Consider the following 17752-nt stretch of genomic DNA (forward strand, 5'->3'; position numbering starts at 1 on the left):
GATTCACTCTCTCTGCCCCTCCCCCACTGTCTCTTGTGTGTGCATGCTGTCTCTCTCTCAAAATTAATAAAGAGCCCCCCCCCCAAAAACGAAGAAAGCATTTGGCCATCCCCCTCCATGTAGACAGGAGGGAAGGTAGAGAGGACCTCAGGCCCATCAATTTGTATTCTTCTATTTAGTGCTTTCATACCCTAGATGACCATATCCTTAGTATGTCTAACACAGGTGGCCTAACACTTCACTCTGGAATACAAGGATGTTCAGAAAATATAGTTTTGTTCTCAGCTTTTGAGGCCTCAGCAAAAACCAAGACAGAGATTCTTTTAACATCCTGTTTCAGAAACACACACAAAAAAATGTTCACCAGACTGAGTAACACATTGCACAGCAAAAATTGTCTGTCTCTATGTGATCATTTTCTAATATTTCCCATTAGGAAAAAATGCATTTGTCTTCTAATTCTGACTCTTCTCCTAGAAATGCTTTGTGAACCTGAATAAATTATTAGTCTTCAGAATCTTCACCTTAGATTATAAAAAATTATAAAACTACTCAAAGGCTGTTGAAAGGTCTCTCCAAGAAAACCTGTCATTTGAGGTTCACATAGATCAGGCTTCCCAGCCCAGATAATGGGAAGAAAACTAAACTTTAGCCAGAGACCAGCAGGAGAAGTACCTTTAAGTAAACATGAATCCCAGACATCATCCTCTACCACTCCAGGAATAATTTAAAATTCTTAACCTTTCCGATCTCAGAAGCAGGTCACCCTACTCTCGCTTGGCCCTGAGCCCCAGTTCTGGCCACTGAGCCTCTGCTTTGTTCTCCTTGCCCAACTCCCTACCTTGTTAACCTGCCTAGTAGACAAGTTCATCTAGAACTGTCCTCCTCCCAAAGACAAGGAACTGCCCTGAATTTAAGCCAAGCATGAGGACCCTTGTGCCTATTGGCAAATATCTCTGCCAGTGATAAATGAGCACCTCCTGATTTATGAATGCCCCATGCTCGTGGAACCACTGTTCTCTCAGGGATGCCACCACCTCAAGATGACCTCCCTGTTAGCTGGTCCCTAGGGCAGGCCACAGAGGACTGCCACTGTATCAGAGCACCTACCCCAGCGCAGGATCATATGCAGAGTATGCAAAGGATCTACATAAATGCCAAATAACTAGCTAAAAGGATGCATCTTTCCAACATACATCATTTACAGTGTTTCTTTCTTTATCCTCCTAGTTCTAAAGAATAAATTTTTCCTAGTGTTTTACATGGCCTCCTTATTATGATTAAAATTAAAAATTGCATTATTTTCCTCTGTCTTTACAGCATAGATTCTACAAACTTAGCATAGGTATCGATGTTATTTTAAGAGATTTGCAGTGGAACAATCAATAAAAACAATTAAGTGCTAAGGCTCTAATGTAGATGTGCTGAATCCAATATTTCGCCAAAACTTTTGACGATGTCCAAAGCTGCATGAAAATATTTGGCAATGAGATGCCTGAGTGGCTTAGCTGGTTAAGTATTCGACTCTTGATATCAGCTCAGGTCATGATCTCACAGTTGTGAGACTGAGCCCCACATGGGGTCTGCACTCACAGAGAGAAAACCGCTTGAGATTTTCTCTCTCCCTCTCTCTCTATCCCCGCCCTGCTTGCACACGAGCTTGCTCTCTCATTCTCTCTCTCTCTCTCTCTCTCTCTCTCTCTTTCAAAATAAATAAACTTAAAAAAATACTTGGCAGTGACATCTCAAAATTTCAATATTTTAGCATCCAAAAATGGAAGACTTTTTATGGAAGATACAACTGAGAGGTTGTGGAAAGCAAATCTTTAGCACAGGTCCTTTTTTCTCCATTGAAGCCTAATCTGAGGCACTGGTATTTCTGAGTCCACAGCTGAGGACTCCATAGGTTCTGGATCAATGTAATCTTTCCTGATGTTGTGGACTAAATATCTGTACCCCCACACACAAAACTCATATGTTAAAGCCCTAACGCCAAGTATAATTGTATTTTGAGTAAGGAAGTAATTAAGGTTTAATAAAGGCTATGGGGTAAGACCCTCATGTATTAGAATTAGTATCCTTGTGACACCAGAAAGCATAGATAATGAAAAGCATGTGAGGACAGCAGAAGCTGGCTATCTACAAACTAGAAAAAGGACTCTCACCAGAAACTGACTTGGCTGGAACCTTGACCTTGGACTTCTAGCACCCAAAACTGCGAGAAAGTAAATTTCTGTTGTTCAACCCACTCTATGTGTGATATTTTGTTAGGGCAGTCTGAGTCAACTAATATACCCAAGAACCTGTCAGTGGAGGAGAGGATAAAAGGGCATTTTCCTCCTCTTTCTCAAAATGTGATACCAGAAATTCCCAAGTGTATATAAAAAATATCAATACACACACAGTAGTCCTATTTATTCCTCACAATCTTGTAGGTAGGCAGAGATAGCACTTTTAATCCCATTTTACAGATGAGGTAGAATACAGCTAAGCCAAGATTAGATCTAGAGCTTTTAACTCCTAGCCCAATATTCTTTTACCCCACCTCATGCCATTGGACTCAGAGTAGCTTTACAGATCTTTCCATTCCTGAGTCAGCTCATCATTAGAATATCTCCAGGTAGCCTAGCACTGGTTCAAGGAAAAGAAGCTAGACTCAAAAATTTACCTTCTTAAGAGATTAGCAGAATTACCTGTTACTGCTCAGGAGAACCATTAATTCTATAAAGTTGGTGAGGAAATTAAAATTAAAGGTGGAGTTCTGCTAATTTTAATAACTTTAATGACTAAATTACAGTGATAATTTTCACCTTTTAACAAATGCTTCTCTATACACCACAGTTGAGCTCTGACCATCTGTGACAAAAGGGAATCTTAGCCATTCCTTGCTCTGGAACATGCATCGAGTTCCCTTCCTGGAAAAAAGAGCTCAGCCACAACCTGAAGTTCACTACATCCACCTTTCTGATTAATTTGGAGCAGAGGAGCATTTAAAGAAACAGGTGCTACCTGGAGGATTCATTTCCCACATCTCATTGAGAAGCCCTTCTATAGACTCTGGTGTTATTTTTTTAAATATTTGAGGTCTGAATGTTACTTCATTAATAAGGATTTCAGTAGCTTGGTAATTAGCACCAGTATGACCTTACCATGAAAATAACATACTTTCAGCCTCATCTTTCTGCTGTGCAAATCAGTTAAAAGTGAACAAATTTTAGATTGCACGGCATAATAGACAGGGTTCACATTCAAAATATTTTATCCATCCATAATGTTATAAAATGTGTCTCTTTCCTAACAGATAGCCACAAACTTCTTTTGCTGACCTCTGGTTTCAATTTCCTCTAACAGAGAATGCCTCTCTCTGCTCCTATTTCAACTGTTCTTGAGGATGACTGCCTAATCCTAAGGCTGGGAAAATTTAGTTGCTTTTATTGTGTGGGCTTCTCAGCATCAGCAGTTGCCATAGTCTCTCTGCTGAATCTATTTTGTGTTGTGCTGGAAAATGGAGGCCTATCTTTTAGTATTCATATTTCTTCATATGCCCTTACTGTCAATAGCCCTTTACAGTGAATTTTCTCATTATGTGGCCCTCAAAACAGCCATTCTCTCCTAACTGGTCCTCAAATAGTTGTCACATTAAAAAAGAATGGAATATTTATCTGATATGAAACACAAATTTATTCAAAGTAAACTAGTATTTTGCTTGTGGTAATTTCCATGTGCATCCAGAGAAAAGGGAGATTTTAAAATCAGAAATATCAAAAATTATGGGCAGCATTTAAAAAACATCTTTGGGAATGCAAACTGGTGCAGCCGCTCTGGAAAACAGTGTGAAGTTTCCTCAAAAAACTAAAAATAGAACTACCCTATGACCCAGCAAATGCACTACTAGGTATTTAGCTGAGACAGATACAGGTATGCTGTTTTGAAGGACACATGCACCCCAATGTTTGCAGCAGCAAAATTAACAATAGCCAAAGTATGGAAAAAGCCCAATGGTCAATTGATGGATGAATAGATAAAGAAGATGTGGTATATATATATACAATGGAATATTACTTGGCAAACAAAAACAATGAAATTTTGCCATTTGCAACTACCTGGATGGAAGCAGAGGGTTTTATGCTAAGCAAAATTAGTCAGTCAGAGAAAGACAAATATCATATAACTTTACTTATATGAGGACTTTAAGATACAAAGCAGATGAACTTAAGGGAAGGGAAGCAAAAATAATGGAAGAACAGGGAAGGGGAGAAAACATAAGACTCTTAAATATAGAGAATAAACAGAGAGTTGCTGGAGCGGTTGAAGGAGGGGAAAAGGGCTAAATGGGTGAAGGGCATTAAGGAATCTACCCCTGAAATCACTGTTGCATTGTATGCTAACTAAATTGGATGTAAATTTTAAAAAAATAAAATTTTTAAAAAATCTTAAACAGACCCATGAAATGATGCTCAGCATCCCTCCTCATCAGGGAAATACAAATCAAAACCACACTGAGATACCACCCCATGCCAGTCAGAGTGGCTAAAATGAGCAAATCAGAGAACTCTAGATGCTGGCGAGGATGTGGAGAAACGGGCACCCTCCTACACTGTTGGTGGGAATGTAAGCTGGTACAGCCCCTCTGGAAAACAGTGTGGAGTTTCCTCAGGAAACTAACAATAGAACTCCCCTAGGACCCAGCAATAGCACTGCTAGGAATTTTCCCAAGGGATACAGAAATGCTGAGGCATAGGAGCACATGGACCCCAATGTTCACAGCAGCACTCTCCACAATAGCTAAAACATGGAAAGAGCCTAAGTGTCCATCCACGGACGAATGGATCAAGAAGATGTGGTTTATCTATACCATGGAATACTACATGGCAATGAGAAACAATGAAATCTGGCCATGTGTAGCAACATGGATGGACCTTGAGGGTGTTATGCTGAGTGAAATAAGTCAGGCAGAGAAGGACAAATATGTTTGCACGTATAGGAGGATTAGGAGGAACTTAACAGAGGACCATGGGGGAGAAGAAGGGGGGAAATGGTGGGGGAAAGGGGGAGAGGCAAACCATAAGAGACTCTTGAATGCTGAGAACAAACTGAGGACTTATGTGTGGGGGGGAGGAGGGGGGAGATGGGCACTGAGGGGGGCACTTGTGGGGATGAGCACTGGGTGTTATATGGAAACCAACTTGACAATAAACTGTGTAAAAAAAGAAAGTATAGATAGGTAAAATTTCAATGTTTTATTTAAATCAGTATACCTAAAATATTAACATTTCAATACGTAATTAATATAAAATTTTGAGATACTTTTGTATTAAATCTTTTAAACCTAGTGTATGCTTTACACAAAGCACATCTCAACCTGGATGCAAAATTTTCACCAGAAATATCTGATCTGAATGTAGATTTAATAAAATTGATAGTTGAAAAAGTTAAAAAAAAAAAAAGAGAGAGAGATCTTGGAGCCAGAAGGGGCCCTAAAAGACTACTCTATCCAGCTTCTTTCCATGCAGAAGTAAGGCAGAAGAATTATTTCAGAAGGAACACCTGGAGGCCAGAGAGGCTGAGGAACTCAGTGAGTAAGGATGATTGGAACCCAGAAGCTTTTCCCTCCTAGGATCATCTTTGTTTACACCTCATTGCTTCCCATAATAAAGACAAAAGATGTTGAACAAAAAAAAAAAAATCTTAAACAACCTAAATATCCAGTAATAGGGAGTTGGTATGGATGGATAGATGAAAATAGATTGACGTAGCTATTTCCATTGAATAAAGTGCTCTGCATCTAATATAAATCATACTGAAGCTTCTGTTCTACATGGTAGACTATTAACGAAATTCCTGTAAAAATTACAGTAAAGAGATACAAAAGATCGTAAGCTCATAAGAGCACCAAAAAGAGAGGAGAAAGAGCCATCAGCAGACCAGAGATTTATTAAAATTTCTAGAAGATAGCAATTAGTGGATCATACTGTCAGATAAAATAAAAGCAGAAGCAAATGTCCCAGCATTGAAGATACCTGGTTTCAAACTGAAAGAAGTAGATGCTGAGCACAATGAATGAAAAAGACCAATACCTAGAAATACACATATAAAAGTTTGTAAAACACTACAGATAAAGAGACTATCCTAGAAGCTTTCAGGAAAGGTCTATGGAAACACTTTACATAAGGTCCTTGATGTCTGATAGCTTCACTACCTGCTTTCTTAGAGCCATTAGATTGCATTTGGGAAGCACAGTCTCCTTCAAAATTATAGTTAATGGACTGTCCATTTATAAAATTAGTCCTGACTCAAATACCCACCCATCCCCCTGTCACTCTGCAATTTGACCCCCTGTCACCTCATCAATCACATCACAGTCCATTTTGACCAATCTTTCATTGAATTTTTAATAAATATATGATAGAGGCACCTGGGTAGCTCAGTCATTTAGGCTTCCAACTTCGGCTCAGGTCATGATCTCACAATTTGTGAGTTCAAGTCCCCTGTTGGGCTCTGTGCTGACAGTTCAGAGCCTGGAGCCTGCTTCAGTGTCTGTGTGTGTGTGTCTGCCTCTCCCTTGCTCGTGCTCTGTCTGTCTGTCTGTCTCTCTCTCAAAAATAAACATTAAAAAAAAATTTTAAATAAATATATGATAAAATAAATATTTTAATAAATGTATGATAATACGTATATAACATAATAGATTTTAAAGTAAAATTGAAAATCTCAAAAAAAAAAAGATTTCATCAAGTTGATGTAAATGTTGGGTTACCTCTCTTGAGTCATTAACAAAGCTATTGCTAAATGAAAATTAGCAGGGTTAGATCAGTTAATAATAATGGATGAGGAGAAAATCAACCAGGAAAATAACAGGAAAGGATTTTCAAAGGAGAATCATTTTAAAGTAAATCAAAGAGTGGCTGGCTCCATAGCTCAGGGGTTAGAGCACTGGTCTTGTAAAGTAAATCAAAGAATCTAAGATAGGTTCCTGGAGGGAAGTCTTAAAACACTTGTGTAGATATTACTATCTTCATGATTAATCTGGAAAGTGAAATATAACTTGGGAGATGTCATATCACGCTATCATTTATTTTTATCAGGAAATAGTACCCCAAAGCAATCCAATTTAAATAGATTCATATTACATGGACATTTCTGGCGCTGATATTCCTAGGAAACAGGAGACCTCCTGCACATATATACAAACAAAACCCATAAAAGTGCTAGTTTTCTCATCAGCAATAATAAGTGCTGAAAATAGTGGAATCATGCCTTCAAAATTCTAATATAACATGACTTCATAATAACAATTGTATATATAATCAAACTACTAATCAAATATGAAAGCAAAAGAATGGCATGCAAGAACTCTGAAGATTTAACTTCCATATACTCTTCTGAAAAAAAGTACTCCATAAATATTTTAAAAGAGAAACAAAGAGTGAGAGAAGGAGGGAGAGAAATGGATACCAAGAAAATAGAACGATGCATAAAATTTTTGTTTTGGGTAATGAAAGGCCAAGTAATTTAACTAAAGCCAACCACTTTCAGAAAATATATATATAATCTTGATTAAAGACATTATTAAAAATTTTCTTAAAAATATCAAAGATATATCAAGATAATAAAGAACTGCAGAACAAAACTCCAAGGATCGGGAAAAGTTTGCTCTCTGAGCAGTTGCTGGTTTAAAGGGGTTGCTGATATGTGCTTTCGATAGTCTCTTAGTCCTAGGGAGGTAGTTAGAGTTCCAGGCCCACCTAACATAGAGACTTGGGACCCCAAATGGCTACACTCTGAAAATAGTGATAAAACATAAATAAACCATCATTTGTCTAGATGGTAGACTCCATATTTAAATCTCAATATCCCGTGAAATCTGAGGCTGTGAGCTTAAAGTTTACCCTACACTGTTAGTACCCGACTTTAGAGGAAGAAAATGTCAATCCAAATCTCACATTATTCTAGCAAACACTGTTTCAAATACAATGTCCACCACTCATTAAAGCATGAAGAGAAAAAAAATCATGAAAAAGAACCAGCAGTGATTAAAAAAAAATAATCAAAATAAGGGCTCCTGTGTGGCTTAATCAGTTAAGCACCTGACTTCAGCTCAGGTCATGATCTTGCGGTCCATGTCAGGTCATGATCTCATGGTGTGTGGGTTAGAGCCCCTCATAAGGCTCTATGCTGACAGCTGCAAGCCTAGAGCCTGCTTCAGAATCTGTGTCTCCTTGTTTCTGCCCCTCCCCCACTCGCGCTCTTCTCTCTGTCAAAAATGAATAAATGTTTAAAAATAATTTTTAATAATTTCATATATATATACAATGGAATATTACTCAGCCATCAAGAAGATGAAATCTTGCCATTTGCAATGATATAGACAGGGCTAGAATGTATTATGCTAAGCAAAATAAGTCAATCAGAGAAAGAAAAATCCCATATAATTTCATTCGTATGTGGAATTTAAGAAACAAAACAGATGAACATATGGGAAGAGGGGGAAGAAAAGAGAGGGGAAACAAACCACAAAAGACTCTTAATGATAAAGAACAAACTGGGGATTGATGGAGGGAGGAGGATGGGAAATGGGCTCGATGGGTGATGACTACTAAAGAGAACGCTTGTGATGAGCACTGAGTGTTGTATGCACGTGATGAATCACTGAATTCTACTCCTGAACCCAATATTGCACTGTATGTTAACTAACTAAAATTTAAATAAATTTTAAAAACTATGCTTACCATTTTCAAGGAAAAGAAAAGTAAGCTCTAAAAATTTCAATAGGAAACTGCCAATTATAAAAAGTGACTTTGAAGATTTGAAAAAGAAACAAATTGAAATTCTAAAACTGAAAATTTCACAAACAAAATTAAGAATTTAATGGGAATTTTAACAACATATTAGAGAGCAGAAGAGACAGATAGTAAACCAAAAATAGCTCAGAAGACACTTTCTGGAATGTAGCATGAAAGCAGCAAAGAAGGTGGAAAATATGGAAGAGAATGTAATAATACAAAGAATTACATGAGAAATTCTAAGTTTTGGCATCTAGAAGAAGAATAAAGAATGGACACTGGCAATACTTGTGGAGATTTGGGCTTAGGATTCCCCAAAACTGATGAAAACATCAATCTTCAGATTTAGGAATCCCAATTAAAACCACTCAGAATAAATAAAAGTAAATTCATACCTAAACACATCATAGTTAAACTGGATAAAATCAGAGAAAAATTTAATGCAGATAGAGCAACTTGCCTTCAAGGGTGTAACAGACTGACAGGTGACTTCTTAACAATAGCGGCAGAAGTCAGAAAGAAACTGCTAATCTAGAATTTATAGCCAGAAGAAAATAAAAACACTTCAGATGAATATGAAATTGAAGGAGTTTACCCCTAGGAGACCTGTACCGACAGGAATTTGCAAAGGATGTTTACCAGAAAAAAAAAAAAGGGAAATAATCACTGGAGAAGATCAAGGAAACAAAAAATACAGAGAAAATAAAGAGCAAAGAAGTCAGTCACAAACGTGAGTAAATCTCAATAAGCATTGATTCATCAAAAATTTATCTGTAGATTGGGAATAATGGAAATGTAGTCAAGTGTTTTAAGCTCCTTGTACTAACCAGAAGAGTAAAGTTATCAATTAATATTAGACATTAATAAGCCAATGATACATTTGTAATTTCTAAGATGAACACTAACAGGAAAAGAGCATAACACTTCCAACTAAAAGATAGGGAGAAAAAAGTAATTATTAAGAAAACCAGTTCAAAATCAAGAAGTGCAAAAGTTGTGAGTTTACAGAACGTAAAGATACTTGCCTGGTCAAAGGTTCTCTACTAAGCATCTGAGGCCACCCTGGTCTCCAGCTATCAGAATTGATACAAAATCAATTTGCTGGGGAAAGTAAGCGTTTAAACCTCTTTACTTTCTTAAATACATAGGTGCTATGATGATACATAGAATGTCCCATTTTATTTATGAACCATTTCAACAAACTTATTATGATAAGAACATCACTTTAAAGATCAGCCTTTCTTATATCCTGGAAATGAAAAGCAGGTACAGGGACTCCTTAGGAGACCCTGGCATTTCTCCTCCTGATTCTAATTCCTCAGAAAATAAAGATGGAAAATAAGAGCTGGCAGCAGCAGCAAATTAAGTTATTTCAGAAGAGATCAAAGATTTAATGACAAAGACTTACATGAAAAAGCAACATAGAGAAAGTCTGGTGGCAGAATTCTTCACCAAACTGCTTTGCCTCACTCAGAAGAATCAAGAAAGTTAAAGATAGCCAGCAAATGAAATTAAGAATTCAGACTGATTTGTGCATCTAACAACAGGCTTGTGACATCCCAGAGGAGCTCGTGAGGAAAAGCCTCCGATGCTTTCTACTCTGCAATATTTATTCTGGGTTTTTCTTGTGATCACAATCAAAGATCACAATTAATCTTTTACCACCAATTTATTTTGATCACATGACTACTTACTTTTGTCATCAAAATCTCCTTGAGCTTAGTTATGTCAATCTTTTGTGTTTGTCAATATTCTGCAATTTCAGCTCTGTTTCCATTATATGCGAGATGGCCATTATAAGTTGGCCTAAAAGTGACTGAATAAATGATAAAATGCTTATCCTTTCCATCTTCTAGATGATTGGAAGTTGAAATTGAAATTGTGGGAGGAGAATTGCACTCAAAAGTCTTTGACAAGAAATAATACAAAAAGCATACATAATTATTTTTCATATAGCTATTTTCTTAGAAGAGATATTTCTAACACATTTTCATTGTGCACTTCTAAGACAGTAATTTTTCAAGAGAGTCATTCTATGCATTATATATATTTTTTTGTTTTCTAGTTTTTCTTTACCAGAAATGGAGGGGAGAAAAATAGTAATTTTGTGAGTCACTTTTTGTAATAGCGTGATTACTTGTCAAAGTGAGATTTTGGGTTTGATTATAGTTTTAGTGCACATTAGTCAAATTAAAGTAGTTCTTATGAAGTGACAGATGTGTGAAATTTGAACACAATTTTAGAAAAACAATGTATACATTGCCAACAGTTAACTTTGACAAGTCACATAAATAAAACCCAATTCACTAGTTGGAAATTATTTAGATATAAACAGGTATTTACCTCCCTGCCTGGCATCTATCTATGTTTAGAAAATGTGACCCAAATAAAAATGGTTCATCACTAAGTGCCTACAAAAACTCACTTTAAATGAATAGGAACATTGAGTACGGTAGTCTAGCAGTATAAGTTTTTCTGCAGAACAATGGTTTTAAGAGCTTATTTGTAAAAACTAAAGCCTGAGGTCTTCTGGGAATTTTCCAGAGACTGTTAACTTTGTTTTAACAGTCACTAGTGATCCCCAGATATAATTATTTACATTTCAATGAAAAAAATATATTAATATTAGAGATTCTTCTCTAGAAGCTTTTGAATGTAAAGTTCTATAAACTCAAAAAAAAAAAAAAACAAAAAGAAAATTCTTTGTAATTTTAACACTAAAAGAAATTTAAGGGTGTCTTTTGCCCTTAAGGGTATTAGGGCATTGAATGAGGACAGTCTGAGGAGTTGCAGCTTCTCTGTTTTTAAAAGTAATTCATAAAACTTGTTTGTGCATGAAAACTTCTGTTTATTCCATATTCTATTTATGCAGTAATACCATCTTAAAGCTGAGTTTTAAGATACTTGGTGTTTGCTGGTTTTTCTAAATATATTTAATATCCTATATTTTTAGAGTTTTTAGCTATGGAAAAGATTTCGGTAATTAGTTGTTTCTACTTGTAAATTCTTAAGTTTTATAACCTGTTTTCATCATTTGTGATTTTGTAAATAATGTTTAATATTACATAGCACCCTTAAGTTTAATAGAAGTCATTCTTTTAAATCTAAGAAAAAAGTAACATTCCAGCAAGCAACACACATCTAAAACATGAATAATTACATATAAGGTGACAAAGGTTTTCTTTTTTTCTTTTCATTTTAAATATTAATACCTTGTTTGGCACTATTTAAATTTACTAGAATTGATATACTTTGCATTTATATTAGCTCTTATTTTATATAAAATTTTATAATATAATAATTAGCACTTAAATATAAAAATCAAAAGGAGAAAAAAAGAAATACAGAACAAGTAGAATAGAAAGCACTTTAAGGCACCAGCTTAAAATTCAATATATCAGTAATTACATTTAATATAAATGAGCTAACAGTACCAATTACAAGGTAAAAAGTACCATATCAGAGAGATATATATTAAAGATATATATAAAATAATTATTTAAACATAAAGCACATGGTTGAAGGTAACAGAATTAAAAAAAGATATTCTATGAAAACAAAAAGTTATATTAATAGTAGACAAAACTGGCTTTAAGAAAAGAAACATCACTAGTCGTAAAAATGGTCATTCACATTCTAAAAGTTTCAATCCACCAGGAAGACAGAACAATATTAAATTTACTAAAAACTAACATAATTCTAATAACTCTAATAACAAACTCTAAGTTTAGAAAGCAAAATATTAAAGTATGATAAGGAGAAATAGATAAATTCATAATCCTGCTATGAATCATAACACATCTTTTCAATAATTGATAGCACAGAGACAAAGACCATAAAGGCCCTAAAACAAACCTCAATAATTTCAAAATATTGAAGTAATATAGAGTGTATTCTCTAATCAGCACAATTTATATCAAAACTATATATTTCTAAAAACAACAATACAGATTGTGCTAGTAGCCAAGATGGAATAACACGGGCCAGATTTATCTTCATATCACACGCAACTAAAAAATCAGACAAAATAAATGAAATGGTAATTTTCAGACACTGGACAAGAAGCAAGAGAGGACTATGATCCATTAAGGAAGAGAAACAAGCAAAATGAGCATTACTATTCTCCAAGTTATGCCTCGGAGTTGTCAGGCTGCAGAAAGGAGCTGTGAAGGGAGGGGCTCCACATAAAGCCAGCAAGTCTTGGTAAATTCAGGAAACAGGGAGAAAAGCTCAGGAAAATTAAGACAACCAGAATTTGTAGATGAGGGTACAGGAGAAGAGGGAGATACACAAAAAGAGAGCTCTAGAAATCTGCAGAGGGGTCCTTTTGAGTCTGTGGCTGAGGAAAAATTTCCTCAGCATACCAGGCTGGGAATAGTTTGTGTTCATACAAGCCAGAGTGGAAAGACCTTATAATAGATGAGGGATCAAATAAAATAAATAGACAAGGCATCAAATAAAAGTTGATTATCTAAGTAGTGAGGTAATACCAGTCATAGATTAAAAGCCTAATAAAATTAAAAGCAAACCTCTAAACGTTTCAACTGATACAAGATAACTATATTGTACACCAAAATAAAATCCAGTACTATTAAAGGGAAAACAGAATCCAAAACCAGAAACGTGTAATTTACAATGTATAGCATCCAATAAAAAATTACCAGATATGCAAAACAGGAAACTATAACTTATAATAAGAGGAAATATCAATCAATAGAAAAAAAGACTTAAAAGCAGAGAGAGTAAACTAGTGAACTAAGATGTTAAAAATGCTTCATATTTCAAAAAGGGAGAGAAAATGTGAGCATGCTGAGGAGAGAAATGGAAGATACAAATAAAGAGCAAACCAAACTTTTAGAGATGAAAAATATATCTGATTGAATATAGGGACTAGAAAGAATATTAATAACAATAATAACTAGATGGAATTACCATCATATTAGATACTGCAAAAGAAAAGACCTACAGGTTTGATGAGCGAGCCTTAGAAACTATTCAAAATGAACATGGAGAAAAAAAAAATTTTTAAATCAGTGATCTGGGACTGTCTGGCTGGCTCAGTAAGCAGAGCAGTTGACTCTTGATCTTGGAGCTGTAAGTTCAAGCCCACATTAGGTGAAGAGATTACTTAAAAATAATTTTAAAATTTAGAAAAAAAAAACTCAGTAATCTGTGGAACAATATTCTAACATGTATGTAACTGGAGTACAAGATGGATGGCAGTGAAAAGAAAAAAAAAAACTGGACTCTTTTAAATTTGATGAAAAACTATATAAACCCACAGATCCAAGCTCATTGATTGCCAACCAAAGAAAATAAAAGGAAAGCAATACCATGGTATATCAGAATCAAACTACAAAATACCCATTGATAAAAATCCTTAAATCAGCCAGAAGGAAAAAAGACTCACTATACATAAAGAAACAAATATTGAAATGACAGCATACTTAACAAAAACTATCTGAACCAGAAGATAGTGAAGAGACATTAAAATATCAAAAGAAATAAAAGAACTTGTCACTTAGAATTTTTCACCCAGAAAAAAGTCTTGTAAAAAATAAAGGCAAATAATTTTTAGAAAAATAAAACTTGAGAGAGTTTATTCCTAGCACTTGCTGGTGAGAAGTATTAAAGAAAATCCTTTAAGCAAAAGAAAAATTAGGGAAATTTATCAAATGGTAAATATGACTAAATAAAATATACTTTATCTCATTTTAAATCTCTTTAAATGGTCATGGACACTTTATTTTTTTTTTAATGTTTTATTCATTTCTAGGAGAGAGAGAGAGAGAGAGAGCGTGAGCAGGGGAGGGTCAGAGAGAGAGGGAGTCACAGACTCTGAAACAGGCTCCAGGCTCTGAGCTGGCAGTCAGCACAGAGCCCGACGCGGGGCTCGAACCCACGAACCGTGAGATCATGACCTAAGCGAAAGTCGGATGCTCAACCGACTAAGCCACCCAGGCGCCCCGGTCATGGACACTTTAAAGCAAAAACAATAACACTGGATTGTGTGGTTGATAGCCAATGTAGAATTACAATGCATAACTATAATAGTACAACAAACAGGAGGGAATAAATGGAAGTATATTTTTGTAAGAGTCTTACAGTAGACAGGAAATGTTATAACAGTATTTGAAAATAAACTGTGATAAATTAAAGACATATATTGTAATCCCTAGAGCAAGCATTAGAATGTAAAAATAAAGATTTATCTACAAGATTGATACTCTATAGTTTTTTTTAAAATTCAACAAATCCAAAGGAAAGCCTAAAAACAAGAAAAAAATAAACAAAAATTATAAAGGACAAATAGGAAACAAGAAGTGAAGTGGTAATTTTAAAACCAGCCTATAACTGGTTATATTAAATGTAAATGGTCTAAATATTGAATTGAAAGGGAAAAAATTGTTTATTGTGCAGACAATGAAGCCCCAACTATATGGTATCTATAAAAAAAACAATTTTAATAAGAAATGATAATAGATTAAAATAACAAGGATGGGTGGCTTGGTGGCTCAGTTGCTTGAGCATCCAATTCTTGATTTTGGCTCCTGGATGGCTTAGTTGGTTAAACAATTCTTGATTTTGGCTCAGGTTATGATCTCAGGGTTGTGGAATCAAACTTTGCATTGGGCTGGGCACTGAGTGAGGAGTCTGCTTAAGATTTTCTCTCTCCCTCTGCCCCTCTCCCCCTTTCATGTGCACTTTCTCTCTAAAAATAAGATAATAAAAAATAAATTAGTATATAAATAAATAAAATTACAAGGACAGAAACAATATAACATGCAAAAATTAGTCATAAGAAAAGTGGCATGACTATACTAATATCAAAAAAGTAGACTTTGGAAAAGAAAATAATATCAGGGATAAAGCAATACCTTTCATATGATAACAGAACAGAATAGTCCTAAATGTTTATGCATCTAATAATAGGGCTTCAAAACTTATGAAACAAAAATAGATAGGACTTCCAGAAGAGAGGCTACTTTTGAAGATGGCGGAGAAGTAAGGATCTCCGTACTTGCACTCGCGCCCACACATCACATGGAAAAGATCTGAAGCCATTGGAAACCTTACGAAACCTGAGAGATTGGGAAAAAAAAGGACACAGATCCACTGAGAAAGCCTTCTAACGTGAGTGCGAACTGGGGAAGATAAAATCGGGCCAGGATCGGAGACTCCAGGGTCGGAGGCGATCCCCCTCTGTGGGGAGTGAGAGGGGAAAAAGAGAGAGTCTGAAACGGAAAAACCTCCGCTCGGGGAAAATCCTCCGCTCGGGGCATAGAAGGACCGTACTTGCCAAATACCTGCACGCCAGGTCCCCTTGCGCCAACTGGTCCCGGGGGGGAGGGGGGATGCTGAGCGCACACACTGCTGCTTTGTGCTGGCTCCTGGCGGGCTGGACTTCAAAGCAGCGGTGCGCCTGCCGCCATTGTCCTCCCAGCTGGCTTGGGCCCCTGGAAGAGCCGCGCGGACACCGGGCATCCGCGCTCCTGGCTGGCTAGAACTCTAGAGGGAAGGCAAAGAAATAAAAACTGGGAAATTTGCCTGTGAGTTCGTGTTTCAGGTGACGAGACACAGAGGGAACTGGTTTTCCTCACTCCAGCGGGCTCGGGCTCCGCACCCGGCAGGCAAGCCCCCGCCCATGCGCGCCAGCCCAACCCAGAGAAGGAAGCAGCAATTCTGACTCCACCCCCAGAGCTCCACAGGGGGCCTGGAATTGCCCGAGGGGGTTGCCTGGGAAGCTGTGTCTAAGGCAATTTCAACAGGGCGCGTGGACTGGGATTTGGAGACTGGGACTGGCCTGGGTTGAAAAGTGCAACCAAATTCGGCTGCGCCCCCGGCGCGGGGAGTTTACACGCCTAAAAAAGTGAGGTGCAGCGCTTGGTTCAAGAAGGGACTGGAGCACCGTCACTCTCCTCCCCACAACCGCCAAGGCAAAGCTCCCGCCTGAGGTATTGGATCACGCCACGCCCATCCCTGCTTGAGAGTTGCCCTCCTCCCTTCTTTTTTTCCTCTTTTATCTCTTTTCTCTCTTTTTTTCCCAGAACACTGACCTGATTAACTCTGGTCGCCAGCTTGCTTAAACAATCACAACGAGTCCGTTCTGTAATTGTAAATTCTACAACTACCGACATTTTCATCTCTTTCTCTCAGGAGTAATTAGACTATATAGTTTCTCTGGATAATTCCAGCATCCTTCTCTCACCTATCCAACCATATTCTACCCTTCAGCTTCTTGAAAAAAGCTTCTTATCCCTTCTGCCTGTTCATTCTATTTCCAATTTTGCCTCATCCCTGCACTCTCTTCGCTCTCTTTCTCTATACTCTTCAACCAGCACTGCATACACACGGCTATTTAACTGTAGCTGGGAAATCCGGTTATATGCTATAAACCGTTCTTTGTCCATCGGCTTTCTTCTTTTTTCCTTTTCTTTTCCCCTTTTTGACCCTTTTATGTATGTTATGCTCTCTATTATTCGCCCTCCCTCCTCCGTCTTTTCTCTTAACTTTTTCGTTTTCCCTCTCGATTTGCATGTTAGTTGAATTACTCTGTGCGTTTGTGTGCTCCTGCTCCCTGTGTGTCTGTCTGTCTGTTTTCTTTCCAGGGCTACCTCAAGAAACAAGCTAGAGTACACAAGGTGGAGAGTCCCAAATATCACTACGAATAGGAAAATAAAATAAACTATCCAAAAATTTGTATGGAACCACAAAAGACCCCGAATAGCCAAAGTAATACTGAAAAATAAAACCAAAACGGGAGGTATCACCATCCCAGACTTCAGCCTCTACTACAAAGCTGTCATCCTCAAGACAGTATGGTATTGGCACAAAAACAGACACATAGACCAATGGAACAGAATTGAGAACTCAGAAGTGGACCCAAAAGTATACAGCCAACTGATCTTTGACAAAGCAGGAAAGAATATCCAATGGAAAAAAGACAGCCTTTTTAACAGATGGTGTTG

The sequence above is a fragment of the Hyaena hyaena genome, unplaced genomic scaffold, assembly GCF_003009895.1.
Source record: "Hyaena hyaena isolate Hyena2069 unplaced genomic scaffold, ASM300989v1 scaffold_342, whole genome shotgun sequence".
Classification (NCBI taxonomy): domain Eukaryota; kingdom Metazoa; phylum Chordata; class Mammalia; order Carnivora; family Hyaenidae; genus Hyaena; species Hyaena hyaena.